This window comes from Nuphar pumila, chromosome 12 (assembly GCF_984573655.1).
Source record: "Nuphar pumila chromosome 12, dmNupPumi1.hap1.1, whole genome shotgun sequence".
Taxonomy (NCBI): domain Eukaryota; kingdom Viridiplantae; phylum Streptophyta; class Magnoliopsida; order Nymphaeales; family Nymphaeaceae; genus Nuphar; species Nuphar pumila.
Genome location: NC_143260.1, coordinates 5,271,345 through 5,279,686, shown reverse-complemented (window position 1 = coordinate 5,279,686; position 8,342 = coordinate 5,271,345). Strand labels below are relative to the sequence as shown.

The 8,342-nt window shown below is 39.4% G+C and overlaps 1 pseudogene; it reads left to right on the top strand.

Annotated features, from left to right (window-relative positions):
• Positions 1–4,105: 4,105 nt before the first annotated feature.
• On the top strand, positions 4,106–4,831 carry LOC149819760 (fasciclin-like arabinogalactan protein 13 pseudogene; annotated as a pseudogene).
• Positions 4,832–8,342: the final 3,511 nt, after the last annotated feature.

The following is an 8,342-nucleotide window of genomic DNA, read 5'->3' as shown; positions in this document are numbered from 1 at the left end:
TAACAATAAGCACCTATTGTAATCTGTGACAAGCATCAAACAATGATAAAACAAGATTTTTAATTCATGGAGAAAACATCTATTGAGATGATCATTTAAAAGTGCAATCCTATAGTCGTAGAAGTAAGAATAATGGCACCAGGAATAATATTATTTTCATAAAGCAGAAAATCCAAAACAGGTTCACCAATACCATCAATATATGCCAAAGGAGCCACAACGAAGGCGATAATAAACAGTGTTGTGAGAGGCGTACGCCTCAATACGTGAAGCGTACGCATCATAGGCGAAGTGCACACTCAAGGTATTGAGGCATTGCATTGAGGAGTTTCAGGCTTGAAACACACGCTTCACTCATGTGAAGCGCACACCACAAGTCGAAAGGCGCTTCGCTTTAGATCGTACAAATCTGTGTAGACCACCACTTTCTTGCCAAAATCCGCCGCCGGGGACACCCCTGGGCAACCCCTAGGCACCCTCTGAATCCCCGCTGCCTTTCTCTCTCCATGTTTGCCTGAACCCCCTCACTCTCGAGCCCACCCTGCCTCAAGCCCTCGTCGGAGCCCCGTCTCACCGGTAGGCTCAATCCGACGAGCACCTCCCTGGGTCCGTGCTTCCACCTCCCTCGCCTGACACCCCATCCGTCCCTGGGTTCCCCCTCGTCGGTCACCTCGCAGGTAACCCCCTCTTCTTATGTTGTCTTTTCTTTTTCTTCTCGTTCTTCCTCTCCTTCATCCCCTTCTTCTGTTTGCCGGGATCGACGCAGGCAACCTCGTTGACGACTCTCGCCGAAGAACCCTGCGCATACATCCCTCTCAGATGACCTCTCCCCCTCTCTCACTCTGTGTTAGGCTCGCAGGGGAGGGGCGCTGCCCCCTTCCCTGCTCTGTCTCTCTCTGGTTCGCCCTGCTTTTTCGGAAGATCGGCTGGCAGGGGGCAGCGCTCCTTGCCACCCCTGCTCTATCCGTAACCCCCCTCTCTCCCATGGATGTCCTCTTCTTCTTCATCATCCTTGTCTTCTTCGTCTCTGTTTCTTTTTCAGCAAGCCGGCAGGGGCGACGCCCCCTGCCGCCTGTGTTTGATCGATTCGGCAGGGCGATATAAATGAAATTTTATTGTTATTTGCATATACTTATATTTTTTAAAATTTATGCTTGCTGATAAGCTTTTATATTTTTTGAGAAGTTTTTAAATTACTCAAAAAAAAATCACCCCACGAGAAATTCCTGATAAAAGATTTTTCACGCTGTATCAACCAGTGAGTCCATGCAATGGGCTTGTTCTGGGGATGAAAATTTGACTGACCCGACCCAACTTGAACCAATGCTCATTAGAGCCCGATAGACTAGGCCCCATGCACGACTTAGAGGAAGGATCAAGTGCAATAGTATATTGTTTCACCTGATCAGGTGCAGCAGCACACAAAAGTATGCAATCACATTGCACCTGATCTGCTCTGGCCCAACCTACCCAGGATCCGCCCCAAAAGGGTTTGGCGCAATGGGATGGAACCCAAGTTCTACGGCTGAACCAAGTAAACCTATCTGACCACTTTGGTGGGACAAGCTCCAAATCATATGAGAGAGAGACTATATATTATAATTTTGTATTGAATTAGACTCGAATAATAATTTGTAATATATAGAACAATTATAGTTATACGATTACCAATGGAGGGCCCAGTGTCAAGACGAAGGCCCAGGATCAAATCCCCCACACGGGATCTGATAGGGGTCCGCCTAACCCAGCTTGCCTTAAAAAAAAAAGTTATAGTTATATGATTAATTTAGTTATAATAAATAATTTAGAAAGAAACATTTTATTAATATTATATATTTTATTATTCTGATCATGAAGCTTATGCTTCAATGCCTCGAGGCTTACGCCTCGCTTCATAACATGCTCAACGCCTCGGTTCGCCTCATCACATTTAACAACCTTGATAATAAATACAAAAATAGCAGTCAATAGAGTAGGGATCATCAAAACACCGAACCATCCAATGTAAAGACGATTTCCAGTTGCAAAAGTGACCCAACTGGTGTGGCCCTTCTATTCCAATCGGATGGCATAGCCATGGGGTCTAAGTAATCCTCTAGAGTAGAGGCAGCGGATCGGTAATCGAGTGTCAAACCAAGGGAATTTAGTGCCTCTCGCGTGTGAGAGGGGCCAGTTCGTGCGTGCTGTGAGCAAATATGCACGCAACAAATTAACAAACTAATAAAAAAAAAAGGTATGAGTAGGTGTGTGTTTGTTAATATAAACACCCATGACCTATCTCAACAGCCACTCTTGACCATATCATTCTCAAGTATGCAAAGATGAAAACATGAGATGGCAGAGACCCTAGTTTTTTTCTCGAGTTTGTCAAATTTGTTAGCCTTAATCATGTATGGCACGTCACCAAAAGTCTATTAGCTCAATTATACAACACCGTAAGTGAAGGTGTTAAAGGTCAATCAGTGACGTGTTGGATGCCCACTTGAAACAAGTGTGTATATATATATATATATATATATATATATATATATATATATATATATATATATATATATATATATATAATGCGCTGGTGCTACCCTTTTTCTTATTTTGCGCTGTTAGACCCCTTTAAAAATCGTATATTATTGTAATTTTTCTCACATCTAACACTATATATGTGATCTATAGGTTTTGTTTAGTGTTAACAGGCTTTTAGATCACCCGAATCTGACCTGTATATAGGATTTTTTGGTGATCTAAAATCAATGGCTATGAAGGCATCAGTTTTTCCTGTCTCATAGAATCATATTTTTTGTTGAAAAAACATGATCCAAGAGTTGATTCCCATTAAATAGAGCATGCTAAACACATCTAAACGGATCAGATCTATCATAAAACACTTTAAACTATGAAGCCGGACGAGAAAAAACGAGAAAAGTGGGCTTAGTATGTTCACTTCTCATATATATATATATATATATATATATATATATATATATATATATATATATATATATATATATATATATATATATATATATATATATATATATAATTCTCTTTACTTTGTTATAATGTAGAAGTTACAGACACGACTTTCATGACAAGGAAAGTGGATGACCAAAATATAACATTTAGACATTAGCTGTTGCCCAAAAGACTTTTTGCTTAGGGCACATTTGCTTGGCATGTTGACTCAAAACGAGACATTTGCTTAGGACACATTTCTTTTTTGTTTTCCATGAAACTGAACTTATAGATGTGATCAACATGGTTTAGTTAGTAGGATTTGGCTCTTAGATAGTTTGATTAAGACATGTAAGTATGGTTTTATGAGCCTTAAAGAAACACTGATATTCTCTTGGATCATAAAATCATATTTTTTGGTTGAAACCTGAGCACGTACAATTCTTATTGGTCCGGGTATGGTTTCTCCTATGGCGAGTCCGGTTAGACCCAAATCCGGACCCAATACCATACTCAAAAATTTAGACTAGGTCAGGTTCCACTTGAGTCCGAACCAAAACCCGACCCTTTGACACCCCTAATTACATTACAACTTTTTGAGTGAGACTCTTTATATATATATATGTATATATATATATATATATATATATATATATATATATATATATATATATATATATATATATATATTTTTTTTTTTTTTTTTTCTTTTATCATTTTTACATTGAAAATTTGTGGGACTTTATCAGAACTCGGTTTGAGCTCGGGTTTGGTATAAAATTTTACAAACTATACTCGGATTCATGCATGTATTAATTGGACTTTCAGGTGCGGACCCAGGTCTTAATCGGGGATCTTATTTATCAGCATATATACCCGGACCCTATAGGGTTTGGTACGGGTCGGGTCGGGTCAGGGTAAACCCGACCAGTTGACACCCCTACATGTGATTGGGTGTGCACACTCTGGAAATGAGTTAGGAAATGAGCGGGCCACGGTTGACCCAACAACATGGTGGGATCAACCACAACATGTAAAACTCTTTGCCTTAGGTCCATTTATAGACAGCTAATACCCCACAGTCCCTAGTCCCGTCTGAGCCCCATAAAAGCCCTCCCCTTCTCCACACTTGCAAACCAAAGAAGAGAGGATATGCATGGAGCCACCACGCGCTTCACCTCTCTTCATTCTCTCTCTCTGGCTATCAGCTGCAATATTCTTCTTCACCACCACCTCAGCTGATCCGGTGGCTGCGCAGCTGAACTTGACGGAGATCCTCGAAAGAGCCGGCCAATACAAAATCTTACTCCGCCTATTTAACACCACGCGAGTGGGAGTTCAGCTGTACAATGAGCTAAACTACACACACGACGGACTCACTTTCTTCGCCGCAACGGACAACGCTTTCGACAAACTTGGGGCAGGCTTCCTCAACGGCCTCTCGGAGGAGCAGCAGGTTAAGCTCGTTCTCTTCCACGTGCTTCCCAAGTTCTACAGTTGGGACATGTTCCAGACTATCAGCAACCCTGTAATCACGCAGGCATCTGGACCTAATGGCCCATACAAGCTTAATTTCACCTATATTTCTAACCAGCAAGTGAATGTCACCACTGGTTTCGTCGAGTCGACGTTCTCTAATGCACTCAACTTGACGAAACCATTAGCGGTGTATCAGATTGAGAAGGTGTTTCTGCCCGAGGATAAGTTCAGTGCAACGACTTCGCCGATGCCATCACCTCCTCCGTCGCCGACGGCTACAAGTTCGAGCAGTCCTTCTACACCTCCAAGCTCAACCAGTTCCTCATATTCAGCAGCTAGCAGTGTTCATGGGGAATGGAGTTTCATGGCGGGCATGTTGGCCTGCATTGGTTTGATGATGTGAGTGCAAGAGTTTATGTTGAGAGAGTTTGAAGATGTGATCGAGATGATGTTATATGTGTGGGTTTGGGGGGTTCATTCTTGTGGGTGGGTGTTGCCTTGTTCAGTTTGTGACTTTGTGTTGCCCCTGTGGACGCTGCTCGTGCCGATTATTTCCTTTTAAAAAAATAAGAAAATGTTAAAGTCAACTTTAACACAGTAAAGCCAATGCTGATAAAATAGGTTCATGTTGACTGAATCGGTTTTCAAAGAAACGACAAAATTTATCCATTTCAGAGTAGAAATTTTTATTTAATTTAATTTTATAAATTTTATTTTTTTTAAAATTATGTAAGAATTGATATTCTGGGAGGAATCCAGCCAATTCAGGTAGACCAAAATTGGTCGGTTCTTGAAAGGAGCCAAATCTACCCCTGTATATCATCTTGAAGAACGGACTCGATATATATGAATAAACCGTTTCAGGCCCATTGAAATCAATTTTAATGGCATTAAATAAAACATGATCCAAACATTAGATTTTGCTTTTGTAAATTGGTTCAATGTAAATCATCAAAAGCATGTCATCATAAGTTTGGTTTACTATCACAACAAGGAACCTCTCTCTCTCTCTCTCTCTCTCTCTCTCTCTCTATATATATATATATATATATATATATATATATATATATATATATATATATATATATATATATATATATAATCACTAGAGTATGAGAACTGAATATATGGGCATTTTCAACACTGTTTTTGCAAATCCAACCATGTGGATGTGCTTAGCATGATGAATTTGCTAAGAATCAACCATTGGATCGTGTATTTTCAATGAAAAAATATGATTTTTGAATGCTTGAATATTTAAGAAGAATATGAGCCATTGGTTTTAAAGCCTTACAAAAATCTTATTTATGCATCAAAATCGGACGATTCAATAGCATGTTCTTATGAAACTAAACATGTAGATCACATCCCTATGGTTAGATTCAAGAGAAAAGAATAAAAGATTTATAATAATTGTAGTCCACACATTAGTTTTCATATTTTCAGTTCTCATATTTTTAGTGAACCGTGAATTTTATGCATTTTTTTCTTTTCTCTTGAATCTAACCGTACGGATGTGGTTTACATGCTTGGTTTTATAAGAAGCCGCTCTTGAATCGTCAGATTTTAATGCAATGCGAGATTTTTTTAAGGCTTTAAAATCATTGGCTCATAATCATCATAAATATTCAAGCATTCAAAAATCATATTTTTTTTCATTGAAAATACATGATCCAACAATTGATTCTTAACAAATTCATCATGCCAAGCATATCCACACAGTCGGATTTACAAAAAAAATTGTTGGAATAATCATATTTCTAGTTCTCTTAAATTGATAGTTGATCCAACAGTTGATAGTTGATGCCTAGCAAATTTACCAATTCCAACACATCTACACGGTTGGATTTGCAAAAAAAACGTTAGAAATGCCCATATTTCTTTATATATGTAGAGAGATTTGCTGCATGTGGTTTGCATGAGAGAGAGAGAGAGAGAGAGAGAGAGAGAGATGATTCGTACTAAAAACAACTCAGCAAATCTTCATGGTTAGTTTTGCGAACGTTTGGATCGACAGATTGGAAGTGCGAGTGTGATTTCTGGATGAAAAATGGTATCGCTTCATGATCCGAAATTTTGAAGGCTCCTTTTTAGATGAAAAATGGTCGACGCAATTTGTTTGATGTGTCTGCAAAATGCGTCCTGGTGTTAAATGTGCGTATAGTGTTTGACGGAATGCGTGATAGAAGGTCGATACCTGTATTGTCTGCCAGTAATATACAAGTTTGCTGGATTAATATGTAAGTGACAAGCATCTGAGTGGGCAAGTACTCATAAGGAATGCTTCGTTTGATACATACCAGAAAGGCAGTCGGGTTGGACAATGTGTGCAAATGCCTCGAAGAAACTTATCACCTTTTTCGGTCTCCTTGTTGGATATTATGTATTTGAAATGCTGGTAGGCGCGCGGGCATTGTGGGGAATGTGTTTGACGGAACACTGTAACCACTCTTATTCGTCTTCATTCCAGTTGGAAGGTTGTCTACTTTGGACAATTTCATTGGATGGAGATTCTGATTTTCTTTTTCTTGCCTTATTTTTCCCAGGAAAGGAACGCTAATGACCAACCAAAAGTAAAGACAGGAGGCTAGCTGAGTTGGACATAGTCAAGCCAAGTTTAGAGTCATGGATGACTCATCTGCAAGATTCCATTGACTCAGCTGAGCCATCCATTTGTTTTGTTGTGTCAATCAAGTCCTTGTTAAGTGCACTTCCTTGTCTCAGCCAATGTTCGGTTTACCTGTCACTCTTGTGCACGTGGCAGGACTTGCATCAGCAGCTTGACTTTTTGATGCAATAAAAGGTTATGGTGTCGCTGCATAACAACCAAAACAATTATTCCAATCATCTGAATGCATCCACTTTTCTTTCTTTTTTTATTTTGCTTTGGGATGATCAAAATCCACCTAATTTAAGCTTAGGCTTGTTGAATACTTGGACTTTAATCTTTAGGGTTGTTTGGTTTAACTTTAGTTCAAAGTAACCCAACACTAAATATGCTGGTTTCATCTCAAGCTTACTGAACAGCAACAGTTTTAGTTTCATGATTTCTAAACCTGTATCTGAAAACCAAACAGACTGCATTTTATTAGGTTAGATCCATTGCCTCCAGATCTATATAATATCTGCTAAACCATTATCTAAATTCAGATCCAACTCTTTCAATCAAGTTGAAACAGTTTTGTGATCCACACTACCCCATTCATCGGACCCAGTGCAACTCACTGGCAGCCAAGACATGATGCTCCATGATATATTGACAATGGCACTTGGAAATTAGATCAATATCGCAGTAGTGTATAACAAAAGGCTATAAAAAGAATTAAGTACCAACAAACTGACAAAGAAAAGGATATCAATGGGTGTTATTCTGTTGATTAATTTAATCACTCATCTGCAAGTGATGAGATATCACCTGCTAATGACAATATATAGGAAACTAAAACAGAAATAAAAGCAAAATCTCAATGTCATAATTTAGTGGGTCCAGATGGTGCTGAGAAGAATCATCAGCAGACAACAAGAGATACCTGCGAAACTGAAAAAAAGAATATGCGTTTGACAATCCCGATGTCATGAGAGAAACTGGGGCCACCTAATGCAGAAATAGGTGTTTGAACACCTCAACATAATAGATGAACCCATTCAGCTCCTCGTGCAATCAGCAACTATTTGCAACAACATCTGAAGTGTAAAGACAACAGCAAATGTAATCCTTGTACATAGATGCTGGGTCACTAGTGACGTTGGGGGTAGCATAAAGAAGTTCCAGGTCGTGATTAACACGTAAACCACCACAAAGCAGAAGAACCGATGAACCCGTCCAGCTCCCCTTGACGTTTGCTACTAGCTGCATCCAGTTAAGTAGTGCAAAAGCAACAACAAACGAAGTCCTTTTGAGAAGGGGAACAAAG